The 14315-nt window shown below is 45.6% G+C and overlaps 2 pseudogenes; both read left to right on the top strand.

The window, feature by feature from the left end:
• Window positions 1-5275: 5275 nt before the first annotated feature.
• On the top strand, window positions 5276-8461 carry LOC142442092 (FH1/FH2 domain-containing protein 1 pseudogene; annotated as a pseudogene).
• On the top strand, window positions 5520-5711 carry LOC142438099 (small nucleolar RNA U3; annotated as a pseudogene).
• Window positions 8462-14315: the final 5854 nt, after the last annotated feature.

Raw genomic sequence — 14315 nt, 5'->3', positions numbered from 1 at the left:
TGGGCTTTGTTGCTTCTGAGCTAGATGGCCACTTGTTTACCTTCAAGCCTTTAAGGCCCCAGACGCTATATCTTTTGATAGCCAGGTACCATCAGCTTTCTTCACCATATTTGCGTATGCACCCATTTGTCTTCAGCGATCGTATCAGGGAGGTGAGCACAAACTGATATGATTTTTTTGTTCTTTGATACCTGATAACTGATCCCTTCAGCACCTCGTGATCACACAGGCTGGTGTTCTTCTTCCATGTGGGCTTTATTGCTTCTGAGCCAGATGGTCACTTGTTTACCTTCACGTCTTTAAGACCCCAGGTGCTATCTCTTTTTAATAGCCGGGCACCATCAGCTTTCTTCACCACATTTAGTTGTTCACCCACTTTGTCTTCAGCGGTTGTGTCGGGAAGGTGAGCATCATAGAATGCCAAATTAATAAAGTATTCTTGCATTGAGGGAGTACTTGAGTGGAGGTCCAATGTCCCTCTGCTATCTTAATACTAACCTTATAAATATATGCATGTATCTATTTCCCCATCCTGATATATAAATATATTTACATATATACATGCCTTTATCTAGACCTCTATAAACGCCCTCTGCTCTATAAACGCCTCCCAGCTCTTTCCTCTATTTCCTTTGACTTCTCACCTGTCCCACTCTCATGCTCAGTCCCCACCAGGGTTTCAACAATTCCTCTTAGTTACATTTCCCTTGATCATGCCCAACCAGGCCTCTCACACCCTCCTCACCACCGATTTGGATCACTTGTTGTTCCCTTGTCCCTGGGTTTATTAACACCACTACTTTTCCCCCCACCTCCCCCTCTCCCATGTCCCCACGGAACTATCGGACCTGTTGTTTTCTCCTCCTATTGTTCATCCAGCCTATCTTATTTAGACAGACCTGAGGAGATAGTAACATGCACAAAACAAGACAGAGCACAACCAAGCAACAATATACAGCAAAACAACAACAAACCAAAAACAAAACAAGAAAGAAAAGCTGGTAGTTAGTTCAAGGATTGTTTGTTGGCCTTTAGGAGTGTTTTCCAGTCCAGTCTGTTGGGACACCATGCCCTGGCCCCAAAGTCCACCTTCAGCTTTCCCTGGGGACCTCGCCGCTCCATTCCCTTGCTGTTCTGTTGCACCGCCTTAATATTTTGCCTCGGTGTGGCGGTTCCGATCGGGTGCAATTTCTTCACTATGTCTCTGGTGTTGTCACCTGTAGGGCTATGGGTCAGTGAGGGACGCTGTGTCTCATAGTGGGTCAGCCATGTGGACCTCTCTGTGGACTGGCTGATCTAATTGGGAACACTGACCTCCTGGCCTGGTGGGCCAGGATGTGCTCCACTCTCTCCTCCTCCTCCTTCATCTGCTCCCGTGTGCTCCCATCAGATATGTCCCTCTTCCAGAGCTGTAGATTCAATGCCATCCTTTGAAATAAATTCTTCTGAGGGGAGGGGTAGATGTCCCCTTAGTAGTTGGGGTTGGGCCCGGCCCCCGAGACCTCTCCACTGGTTCCCTACTCCACGCCAGCATGATGCATTCACATTTTGTAGCATCAGGTTGGAGTCTGGTCCCTCTTTCCCTAGGGAGACACAAACAATACCCTCCCCTTGGGTGGGTTAGTGCCCTGTGCCACCTCTACCCTTTATTATTATTATTATTATTATTTTCCTTTCCCCACCTCCTTTTTCAGTTGTCTACCCTGTGTATCCCTGCATTTGGTCTGGTCCCTGCCATATTACCTGGTCCTCACCCCAGGAAATATTTGTATACCATAGCTTTTTCCCTATGCCCCATTTGCCTTTTTTTTTTTTTTAAAAAAAGCTTACCTCAGCAGCCTTTCAAGTCTTTCTATTTTTAAGTCAATGCTATCTTTAGGTCTGTTTTCTCTTTGTTGCCCTCTGGGTGAGGTTGTTCTATGTGGTGGTCTCTTATTTATGCTTGGTGAGTATTGTTCTTCTGCCCATACTGGGTTGGAGAAGGATCTTTTGTAGGGCTGGGTTTCTTCTAACATATTCTTTGAGTTTTTCCTTGTCTGGGAAGACTCTTACTTCTCCATCTATCTGGATCGATAGTTTGGCTGGGTAGAGTAAGGAATTTCTACAGAGAATTGGAGACATGTTTCTGCACCTACCTCTCCCACACAAAGGCAAATGAAGGGCATAAATCATAGCCATAAGAAAACAACGGGACCGAAAGTTCCGGGGGGACTTGGGGTGGGGGGTGGGGGGAATAAGGAAGTGGTATTAACAAACACAAGCACAAGGGAACAACATGGGACCCAAAATGGTAGAGAGGGGGGAGTGGCAGGCCTGGTGGGAAATGATCAAGAGTAAGGTTGCTTAGAGAAGAGGTATACTCTAGCCCAGGTGGGGACGGAGCATGGTAGTAGGGCAGGAGGAAAGTCAAGGGAGATGGAGGAATGAGTTAGGAGTCAAAGGGCATTTATGGAGCTCTAGACAAAGACATGTACATGCAAATATATATAGGAGGATGGGGAAATAGATCGATGTGTCTATATTTATAGGTTAAGTATTAAGGTGGCAGAAGGACCTTGGGCCTCTACTCAAAGACTCCCTCAATGCATGAATGCTTCTTTTATTAAATTGGAACTCTATGATGCTCACTCTCCCGACACAACTGCTGGAGCCAAAGTGGGTGAACAAGTAAATGTGGTGAAGAAAGCTGATGGTGCCCGGCTATCAAAAAAGATAGTGACTGGGGTCTTAAAGGCTTGAAGATAAACAAGCGGCCATCTAGCTCAGAAGCAAGAAAGTCCACATGGAAGAACACACCAGCCTGTGTGACGAGTGGTCCGGAAGGAATCAGTTATCAGGCATCAAAGAACAAAAAACCATATCATTTACTGCACACCTCCATGATAGGATCGCTGAAGACAAATGGGTGCATAAGCAAATGTGGTGAAGAAAGCTGATGGTGCCCGGCTATCAAAAGAGATAGTGTCTGGGGTCTTAAAGGCTTGAAGGTGAACAAGTGGCCATCTAGCTCAGAAGCAAAAAAAGCCCACATGGAAGAAGCACACCAGCCAGTGCGATCACGAGATGCCAAAGGGACCAGGTATAAGGCATCATGCCAAAAAAAAAGATATATGTGTGTATATGTATATATGTGTGTATGTGTATGTATGTATATATATATACACACATATATATATATACATATATATATACACATACCATATTGAATGAAGGGGGAAGTGCAGAGTGGAGACCCAAGGCCCAAGTGTCGGCCAATGGAGATCCCCTCATAGAGGGGTTTAGGAGAGCAGATGGGTTAATTAGGGTGTGAGGTAGTACTGATGAAGAACATAGCTTTCCCCTAGATCCTGGATGTTTCCTCCCCCCAACTACCACGATCCGAATTCTACCTTGCAGGGCTGGATAGGGCAGAGGTTGCACACTGGTACATATGAGGGCTGGAGGCACAGGGAATCCAGGGTGGATGCTACCTTCAGGACCAAGGGTGTGAGGGGCGATGCTGGGAGAGTGGAGGGTGAGTGGGTTGGAAAGGGGGAACTGATTACAAGGATCCACATGTGACCTCCTCCCTGGGGGAGGGACAGCGGAGAAGGCGGGGAAGGGAGACTCCGGATAGGGCAAGATATGACAAAATAACGATGTATAAATTACCAAGGGCACATGAGGGAGGGGGAAGCGGGGAGGGAGGGGAAAAAAAAAAGAGGACCTGATGCAAAGGGCTTAAGTTGAGAGCAAATGCTTTGAGAATGATTGGGGCGGGGAATGTATGGATGTGCTTTATACAATTGATGTATGTATATGTATGGATTGTGATAAGAGTTGTATGAGTCCCTAATAAAATGTAAAAAAAGAAAAGAGGAGAAAAAAAAGAAAATGATTAGGGCAAAGAATGTACAGATGTGCTTTATACAATTGATGTATGTGTATGTATGGACTGTGATAAGAGTTGTATGAGCCCCTAATAAATTGTTTTTTAAAAAAAAGACTCATTTCCTTAACTGTGGAGGCAACTAGAGACCGTGACAGGGATAGGTGGGGAAAGAATGGAGAGTCACACTACCCCGACAATGGCTGAATACATTCTTGGGTTTGGGGTCTGGAGATAAGGGCTTGAAATATGGGGTGCAGAGGTACAGGAATGTAATCCCTGAAAAGAGCAGGAGCACTACATAAAACTAGCCAATAGCAAATGACCTACCAGAAAATAGCCAATGGCAAGAGGTTAGCGGAATAAAAATTCCAGGTGTACATTCCATCTGGCCTATGGATTAGCTACGGGCCCTTTGGAGTTCTTTTCCAAAGAATCTTCTTCAATAAGCTCACTCATTCTGTTCAAACCTTTTATCTGACTCTCATCTGAATGTTGTCCCTCCCTTGAAATCTTTCTTGAGAGCAGGAAAGACTCAAAATCACCTCCCGGTGACATTTCCATTTAAAAAGATAATACCTATATTTGTAAACACATCTCAATTTTCTTGAACTCACACTAAATAAATTAGCCTCTTAACTGCTATATCCACATAGACATTGGGAAGCTGTTCTATAACTGTCCATTATGTGAATAAACAAATGCATTGAAAAATGACTGTTTGGATGTAATTAACATTGCAAGTGTGAATCAATTAAATTCATCCATATTATCCAAAAGAAATGTATATTTCTTCACTATTTACTGGTCAAAAGTATTTATGCTTTTCTAAAGGCCACCAAAGATGCAAGATTGCCACCTATTGGTACACATGTAAACCGAAAGCCACTCCCTCCGAAGCCATGTAAAATATACACGACAAAAACTAGAAAGCCAAATTCACTGCCATACAGCCAATTCTGGCGCATAATGACTGTACTTACCTTTCATAATGTGCTCTTCACGTCGATATGTAAAATGTGAAAGACGGATGGGAACAAATCTAAGGTATCACGTCATGGTATTCTCCTGGAACGCTGGAAAAGATTTCCTTCTAATAAATCATGCAAAATGCCATGCATTTTTAAATGCAAAAGAAAAGAGTGTAACTAGAAATGCTATTATGGATGGTAAATTATGGGAACCCCCATAACACAAATGCAACAGGGATTCCAATTATCACTACTCTTGTACCATAGTGTACAGACCAGTCAATATATCACATAAAGAAAGTACATGTTAATGTCAAATATTAAGGGACCGACACAAAAACCCATACCCTGGGGGGGAGGGGCACACATGACCCCTCTATGAAAGGACCGATCCCGGGTCTAGTCCTATTTTTCAGGTCCAGTCATAAACCTGGTCATGCTCTCCCCGTGGCTGGGTCTTGCCCAGGATTGGACAGGTGAGTAAGCAAGCAATGGGTCAGCAAAAAATCTTAGGTTTGCTGACTTTGGAGTTTAGAATCAGCCTAGGACTCTGATGCTCAAAGGCTTAAGATTTAAATTCTCCTGGCTGTTGAAATCACCCCTCCAGACATCCTGCTGCTCCCCAAATGCTTCCCACCTCTGGACCTCTTCGCTCACTCTGCCTTGCATTCTCTATCTCCTATTTCTCATCACTAGAGAAGTGTCACTGCTCATGTAGAGCTCGGAAAACCATGGTGAGGAGCCTGTGCAGCATTCTCTCCTGAGCGCGAAGCTGGTTATTGTGTGGCTTTGCTTCAACTACCATTTACCATTGATGATGGTTCTCCTCCGTCTTTGGAAAGAGTAAGAGGAGAAGATGCAACCAGAGTGGCTTGAGCCTTAAAAAAAGAAAGCATACCATAAATTAAAATGTGTAGGAGTCTAACAAGAGAGCTTCAATAAACATCACATATTCACTCACTCACTCACTCACTCACTCACTCACTCACTTACTCACTCACGCACTCACTCACTGACACCTAGTCCATTCTGAAGTTCAGAATCAACCCTATGGGACAGGTAGAACTATTCCAGTGGGTTGCTAAAACTAACTCTACAGAAGTAGAAACTCTGTCTTTCTCCCATGGAGGTACTAGTGGTTTCAAACTGCTGACCTGGAGGTTAGCAGCCCAACTTGTCACTACGTAGAAAAACTAAAAAGCCAATTCAACCATCACAATGGGAGATGTTACAACACCGTTTTAAGTAATTAATAGAATAACTCCATAAAATTTAAATAAATAGCATAAAATATAAATACCTAGACGATCTGAAGAACCCTACCAATCACCTTGACCTAACTGACATTTGTGTAACATGACACCCAACATTTGTCAGAAGTGGACATTCTGATACAGGCTAAGACATGAATGAACCTTAAGTGAAAGGAGACACACCAAAGACAAAGCACGTGACACAATCCCACGCATATGAAACATCTAGAACAGGCAGAGACAAGGAGACTAAATGTACTGGTGATTGCCAGAGACTGAGGGGAGGAGAGGCAAAGAGTTTTGGTGTGAAGGTGGCTCAGTTTTTGTTTGCTTTGTTGAAAAGTTCTGGAAACAGAAAGCAGTGATGGTTTTATAATATCATCAATATACACATAAAAACAATAAAATGCTAACTATTTTATATATATTATCACCACAATAAAGATATTAATGTAATCTATATTTGATCATAAAAAATAAGAAACATTTATGTAGATGATCTATAAAAATTATTAAAGAGAAAAAAACCTTCGAGTTAATTCTGGCTTATGTGATCCTATAGGACATGGTAAAATTGCCTCTGTGGGTTTCCCAGGCTATAAATCTTTGCAGAAATAGATAGCCTCATCTTTTTCCTACAGAATGGCTGGTGGTTTTCAACTGCTGATCTTGTAGCTAACAGTCCAATGTGTAACCCACTACTCCACCAGGGCACCAGATGATCTGTAGTCTATGTTATAAGACAAATGGTCTCAATAAAGGTGGGGGGGAGTGGGTATAAAAGAGAAGTCCCTTCTCTGCACCTGAGATTCTCCTCCAGCATGTACATAGCTCCTGGGAGTGGAACCTAATTCCTGGGGAGCGCGACAGTGACAGGAATGGGGAAGTAGCCTGTGCTGGCCCAGAGTGCAGCAGAGACTCAGACTGAGGCCATGCCCTATGAGGTCAATGGACACACAATACCTCCCCAGAGTCAGCCCTTATATGTACAATGCCTCCAAGTCCTGGTCCCCCATCCCTCTTCCCATCAGCCCTTCTCTGCCCCCACACCATTGTTACCCCAAGCTTTGAGCCAGAGTCCTTAGCTCTTCCAGCCCTGAGATTTCATCCACCTCAGAGCTCCCTCCCAGTACACCCAAGCTCAGCATTGAGGATCTGGGCTTTTCAGGCCTGTGGGGGTTGAAGACCAAAACATGCTGAACATGAGTCTGTGGAGGTCAGGGAGGGGCTCACACTTCTGCCACCACCTCTCTCTTGAGCACCACTTCCTCCAGCCGCATCTCCCCATCAACCATCTCCTGCCACCACCAACCCAGCTGCCCCTGCTCCCCTCTCAGCACCTGATAGCCCAGCTCTCCCCACCAAGAGGAAGGTGCCCAACTCTGGGCTTCATTGGAGCTTTCCTTGGTGGACACAGGGAGGCTGGAACACCTGTGCCAGTCCCATGCCAAGGATATGCTGTCCTCCAAGAGAGCCAGTGGGACCCTTGGATCATGACCACAGTGCTGGGCCCCAAGAGTATCAATGCCACCAACATCAAACTAACAACATTGCCAACTATACATGTCACCAAGGCTGGCCTGCTGAACTTTGATGAGTTTGCTGTCAGCCAGGATGACATTAAGAAAAATGTCTCTGGCCCTTGAGAAGCCACTGACCCTGGTACCTTCTGTGGATGAGGGACAGAAGATAGAGGAGGCCCAGTTGACCCAGCCTGACATACCCCTGGGCCCAGCCGAGAACTTCCTACCTACCCTCGTCTTCATGGGGGCGTGGGGGCCCACCTACAACACTGGGCCAACAAGCTGGGCCGTGAGAGCAGAGAGCGGGAAAGTGAAGGGGCTCTGTTTGACTTGAAAGTGACTGGTACAGAATGGCACCCTCTGCTACTTGTTGGCCACCCTGCTGGCTATGGAGGCTTTCAGAGCAGCTGTTTTGAGATGAGCTTCTGGGAGATGTCAGAGGTGAAGGACACGGTTCTGAAAGTCACTGCTATAACTTCTCAGCAATCTGGTGCGGCAGACCCGGCCACCTCCTACGACCTCTACTCAGAAATCCCCACCCTGATCTGCTGTGTCAAGATGAACCTGGGTCTGCAAGAGTGTCAATGCAGGGCAGCTGAGGGCATCTTGGAAGGCCTGGCCAAGCATAAGCTGGTCCCGGCTCTGTGAGCCTGTCTCAACAACTTCTTGGCCCAGAGTTGCATCAGCCAGTCTACAAGAGATCCCATGTCTTATGCTCTACCATGGCTCAGGTGGCCCAGGAGGTGTGAGTCACACCCTTGGGCCACAAGTTTGCCCTCCAGGAAGGGGCCTGCAAGTGTGGGTGCTGTAGGAGAAACACAAGCTGCCCACAAACTGCAAGTGTAACACAACTCAGGGATGGTCTCAGGGGTGACTGGGGAGACACTCAGCACCCCAGCCATCCCTGTGGCTGTGCGTCAGACCAAGGTAATGCCAACAGTCAAGCCAATATGAAGGGTCTACTGAGGGTCTACTGGCCAGCAGGCCTGAGGGTGCTACATAGCCATTTTAGCAGAGGAATGGTCCTACGCAGCTCCCCTGTGATGCCCACACTAGTACGGTCCTCCACGGCATCCCCAGAAAAACCACCAGGTTCTAGGTTAACCAATGACACTTCTGATGAGATCATGGACCTGCTGATGCAGTCAGTGACCAGCATAGCCCTCGTGCCTTGGCAGCTCCGGAAGTCTTTGCGATGGAGATGTTGAGCAGTCTTGGCGATGACCTGGGGCAGGCAGTAGGACTGAATAAGGCCCCAGGCTCTGCCTTCAGGAAACCTTTCTGAGCCTGGGTCTGAGCCTGAGGAGCAAGAGAAGACTGTGAGAGGAAGATCCTGAGCAGAGTTCTGTGGTTCATATCAAACATGAATGCCTCTCTGTATTCAGGCCTAAGCCTTGAGTATTTTCAGCTGTGGGCGTCCTTATCTGTACATATCTGTCTATATCTGTACATGTGTGATCTCCCTGAGCGATGTGGCAAAATAAAAATTTCTTAGCCAAAAAAGAAACACATTCCTGGGTGACTCGGATGGTTAATTGCTCTCAAACGCAAAACAAAATTCACTGCCATCGAGTCAATTCTGACTCATAGCAACCGTATAGGATGGAGGAAAACTGCCCCTGTGGGTTTCTGAGACTCTTAACTCCTTACAGGAGTAGAAAGCCTCGTGGTTCTCCTGCAGAGGGGCTGGTGTTTTCAAACTGCTGATCTTGTAGTTAGCAGCCCAACACTTAACCCACATTGATGCCAGTGTCCAACGACTAGCGAAAAGGTTGGCGATGTTTTAGAGCCAATCAGAGGCATCTCAGAAGACAGGCGTCCTTATCAGTTTCCAAAAGATCAAGATCTTGAAGACTCTCTGGAGCTGCTCTGCTCTGTCCACACAGGGTTGCCATGAGTTGGAATCAACTCGATGGCAACTAACAGCAACAGTATACCTGAAAGGAATGAAAAAGACACAACAACCAAATAAATGTGAGGACCTGGATGAGACTGTATCTTAGAATAAAGCAAACAGACAAATCAGCCACTTGAAGGGATGTGTTAGTCTTGGAAGACTAGAGAAACAAATCCATGGACACTCAAATATATACAAGAAAGAGGTTTATATACAAGAGGAATTGAACATTGAGAAAGCATCCCAACCCAGTCCAGTCCAAGCCCATAAGTCCAATACTAGCCCATGTGTCTGATACCAATCTATAAATTTCTCTTCAGCCTCACAAAACACATGCAATGACACTGAATACAGAATTATCACAGGCCAGTGGGTAGAAAGCCTTTGGATCCAGTGGCATTGTAAGCATCTCAGTGCTGGCAGGGGTCTCCACGTGGCTTCTCCAGCACATAGGGCTGCATCAGGGTAGGTCCATGTGGCTTCTTCTCAGAGATGTTTTGCAGGAAGGAAGCATTGTCAGTAGTGAGTCTCCAAGGGAATGAGTCATGAAAGAGAGTCTCTTCTACCTCCAAGAAGGAAAAATCCAGATTTCCCAGAATTCTCAAGAGAAAGCAAGCCATGCCCACAGAAAGGCCTCATTGGCTACGATCCAACTGACAGACTAGACTCTATCCCTTCCCTCTTAATCCTCTCAAGTCCCAAATTGACACCAGATTATGTAACTACCACAAGGGGCATTAAAAAAACTATATTGAAATATTTTAAAATATGGACTATATATGTCATCTACTGGCATCAAGTTGATGATAACTCATAGTGCCAGGGATGGTTAGAGTTTATGTCAACTAGACACACGTAGGGGTGCAGTCCAATTTATGAATCAGGCCACAGACTGATGATACTTCTTTGGGCATGGGGCCTTTGTATGAGAGAGATCCTCAGCAGAGCAGAGCTCTTTTTGCTTGTTTTCCACTGCTGGATATGGTCCTGCATCTGCTTTGTCGATCTCTGACTGCTGATCCCCAGAGCCATCAGCAGACTGCCAACCTTGGATTCCTCCAGCTGACCTCTGACCTCATACTGCTTTTCCTATCAGCCTGCGGCCCTCCTACTTCCTCTTCCTGCTTCCTGTTCGTCAGCTTCCACCACAGCTACATGAGTCAGGAGCCTGGCTTGAACTACAACTGAACTGGCTGACAGCTACAATTGTGCAAGACATTTCTTGATATATATCCCTTTCTATAGACATACACATAAACACATCAATGGTTTTGCTCCTCTGGAGAACCCAAACTAACACATTTGGTACCAAGAGGGGTCGTAGAGCAAGCAAATCACAAAGATGAGTTTTCTAAGTTGGTTCTGAAGTCTAATTAGGTGTAAAGGCCCTGAGAATTCTGCCTCTGTCTCTGTAAATAAGGATAAATCTGTCACTGTTAGTTAAAAGGACACTGTAACTCTATGGCATAAAGTGATAATAATGCTAAATTCCCAACTAGCACTGCTGATAGATGAAGCACTGGTGAGAAGTGAGGCTCTGGGTGGTGCCGTGTTTGAAACTTGGTCCTGTGTTTGAAACTTGCTACACTTTTGTCAAAATGAGAAGAAATCATGAGACACCTTGCATTGGATAAATCTACTACACAAAACATCTTTAAAGTGTTCACAAGCAAAGATGTCACCCAGGACTAAGGTGTGCTTGACCCAAGCCATGGTATTTTCAATCCGCATGCCAAATTAGACATTGAATAAGGAAGACTGGAGAAGAATCAATGCATTTGAAATAAGGTGCTGGCAAAGAGTATCAAAAGTACTATGGACTGCCAGAGCAAACTAATCTGTCTTGGAAGAAATACCGCCAGAGTATTCCTTAGAGTTAAGGACGGGGAGACTTTGACTTGTGTACTTTGGACATTTTGTCAGAGAGCAGTACCGGGAGAAGGATCTCATGTTTGGTAACATAGCCACGGGGCAGTGCAAGCAAGGAAGACCTTCAACTAGATGAATTGACACCGTGGCTGCACTGATGGGCTCAAACAGAAGAATAATTGAGAGGATGCTGTGAGGATGGTCTGTGTTGCCCAGTGACCACGGCCAGGCTCGGAAATCAGGTGGATTCGAAAGATTCTAAGTTTCCTTTCATATGCATGGGAAAGGAGAATGGAGTGGGGTTGGCAGGTAGGGCTTCCTCCAACACCTGGCTCCCCGTCTCTTTGTTCTCACAGGATATATGTATATGAAACCGGTTTTTTGTTTGTTTGTTTGTTTGCTTGTTTTTGTTTTGTTTTCAGACAGACACAAAGCTTAGATTGACAGGCAGAAACTGAGAAAACAACGTTTTATTGTAACAAAGGCCGTATGTTTCATAGCTTGCATTACTAGAGACACTAAATACGCAGGAGAAAGGCCAGGTATGCAGGGGCTGGCTCTGACTGAGTGGGGGCTTGGAAAAACCTGGGGAAGATCGCTCACACAGAGATAAAAATTGAGCCACTGGCTTAGCTAGCATCCTGGAGAACAGGGGTCTGGACGGAATCACAGGATGCTCTGTGAGAATCAGTTAAAGAGCTTCCACTTTGGGACACAGCCATGGATGATTTCTAGTTATGACTCAAAAAACTATATGATTCTCCTAACTATGATCCTTCCAAATTATGTATATTTCCATCATAAATAGGGATTGACTCGTCAAGTCCCCTTATCAAGAATGACACAGTATCGGGCAGTTCCATTCTGTTAAGTGGGGTCACTATGAGTCAGAAGTGGCTCGATGGCACCTAACAATATGTGTTTATGTCACTTACCTTTTAAAAAAGGAATACTGTTTCAATGCAAGCCTATCAAAATCCCCTGGGTGACAGTGGGGAAAATGCCTAAGGCAATCTTCATGCTGTTGAAGAACAATCATTTTCAGATATTTCACAAACTGGGATTAGGGGCTCGCTGTTTCTCTTCTATAAATGTTCTGGTTCTTCAGGGGTGTCTGTACTGTCTGTGGGGTCTGCTGCCTCGGGACATGATGAGTCACTGCAAAATGGCAGAAGGCATTGGGAATTCTCAGGAATGCTCCTGGTGTAGTCCACACAAGGTCAGTAGTTTGAAATGACCAGCTGCTCCACAGGGAAAAGATGAGGCTTTCTCCTCTTCCCTATAAGGTCACTATGAGTCAGGGAGTCCGAATTGACTCAAAAGCAAAGAGGTTTTTGTTTTTGAGGGCTGGAAAGAGAGCAACGCCACACTAAATTGTTGGGCCAGCAAAACTGGATGGAATGCCACTAAACTTCCCCCATGTTCCTTCTGCAGGTCTGGGGCCTGTGTTCAAGTTCAGCACCTGCTCAGTCAGGCCAGGGGTCCTGAGTTGGCCTTGGGCTGCTCACAAGTTCCAAGTGTAACTCTTACCAGTTCTCTTGGACCACTGTTGCTGTTTCCGATGCCATCAAGTCCATTCCAACTCACAATGGCCTCATAGGGCTGAGAAGATGCCCGCTGGGGCTTTCAAGGCTATAATCATTACAGAAATAGATTGCCAATTCTTTTCTTCCTTAATGCCACTGCTGGGCTTGAACCACTGATCTTTCTGTTAGTAGCCACATGCTTAAGTATTGTGCTACCAGGACGCCTCCTTGGGCCACTACATATATTTATTTCTTAAGCAAGTATTTATTGTGCTTATATCATAAACACTGCCTACATCTCAAGCTATAATTGTGGCAAGGTCCTAAGGTTTAAAGGGATGGTCATCTATTTCCCCCCATCCCTTTAAACAGGGATTGAAGGGCTCCAAGCTGAGACCACTTACTACAAGGCTATTATGGCTAGTTCCCCTGTCTTTGAAAAATAAGAGGCCTGCAGAAGGGCACTGTAAAGATATGCGAGACAGCCGCAAGGCAGAGAAGACTGGGTGGCCAATGCATGTGGGGGATAGGCCAGCCCCCCCACTAACTAATTGTGGGTTCGACAGGTGCACTTGTGCGGTTAAGATATTTGAAGATTATAGTAAAGTCATGGAGAGCATGAGAGATGGAAGAGAGATTGAAATAATGGAGTCAGACACATTTCATAGTAGCATGCTCACCTCAGCCATGCTCGGTGATCCACGTGGAGATGGGAGATCAGAGGGCAGGAAAGAGCGGGAGGAGAAGGAGGACAAGGGGAAAGAGAACAGGGGAGCTAGGACCTAGGATCAGGGAAAAGAAAGGGGGAGTGGAGAGAGGAGTTCTTTATTGCTAACCAAGGCTTATATATCTTTGGGGAGCATGCAAGCCCACTAATTACAGGTAAAGACATACGTCACAGGAAGAGGTTGCACTATAGGTTATACAGCAATGAGGGGGCACAATCTAGGGATATACACACAATAGGAAGGGGCGGGATTAGGGGTACACATGTGACTAGATGGGTGGATCCTAGATTCAGGATGGCAGCCTAACTTTCAAGGAGCAGGTTTAATCTGTTCTCTGGCTCTCCATGGAAACCATTATCAGTAGGGTGTGAACCACCTACTATGGACCAGACTGATGGCCACAAGCCTTTAGGGAGAAGTAGCCCATTGTCCTTAACAGCAGGGAGTGGGCCCTTCTTGTGGTAGGACTAAATAGTAGTCTGGCAACTGACTGCCTTCTGGGAGGATGTCTCTAAGCATATGCTGATATGCTGGCAAATAGTTTCTAATGTTTAGCATATCTTGGGGTAGACAAGGGGGGGCGGGGAGTCTTTTTATATCCCACAAATGCAGAAGTAGCTTGAGATGCAGACAGTTCCTTTTTTTTTTTTTTGTCTTTCACATCCTGTTTTCTTTTCCAC

This window comes from Tenrec ecaudatus, chromosome 1 (assembly GCF_050624435.1).
Source record: "Tenrec ecaudatus isolate mTenEca1 chromosome 1, mTenEca1.hap1, whole genome shotgun sequence".
Taxonomy (NCBI): Eukaryota; Metazoa; Chordata; class Mammalia; order Afrosoricida; family Tenrecidae; genus Tenrec; species Tenrec ecaudatus.
Note: the sequence above shows the minus strand (reverse complement) of the source record. Positions and strands in the feature narration are given on the sequence as shown.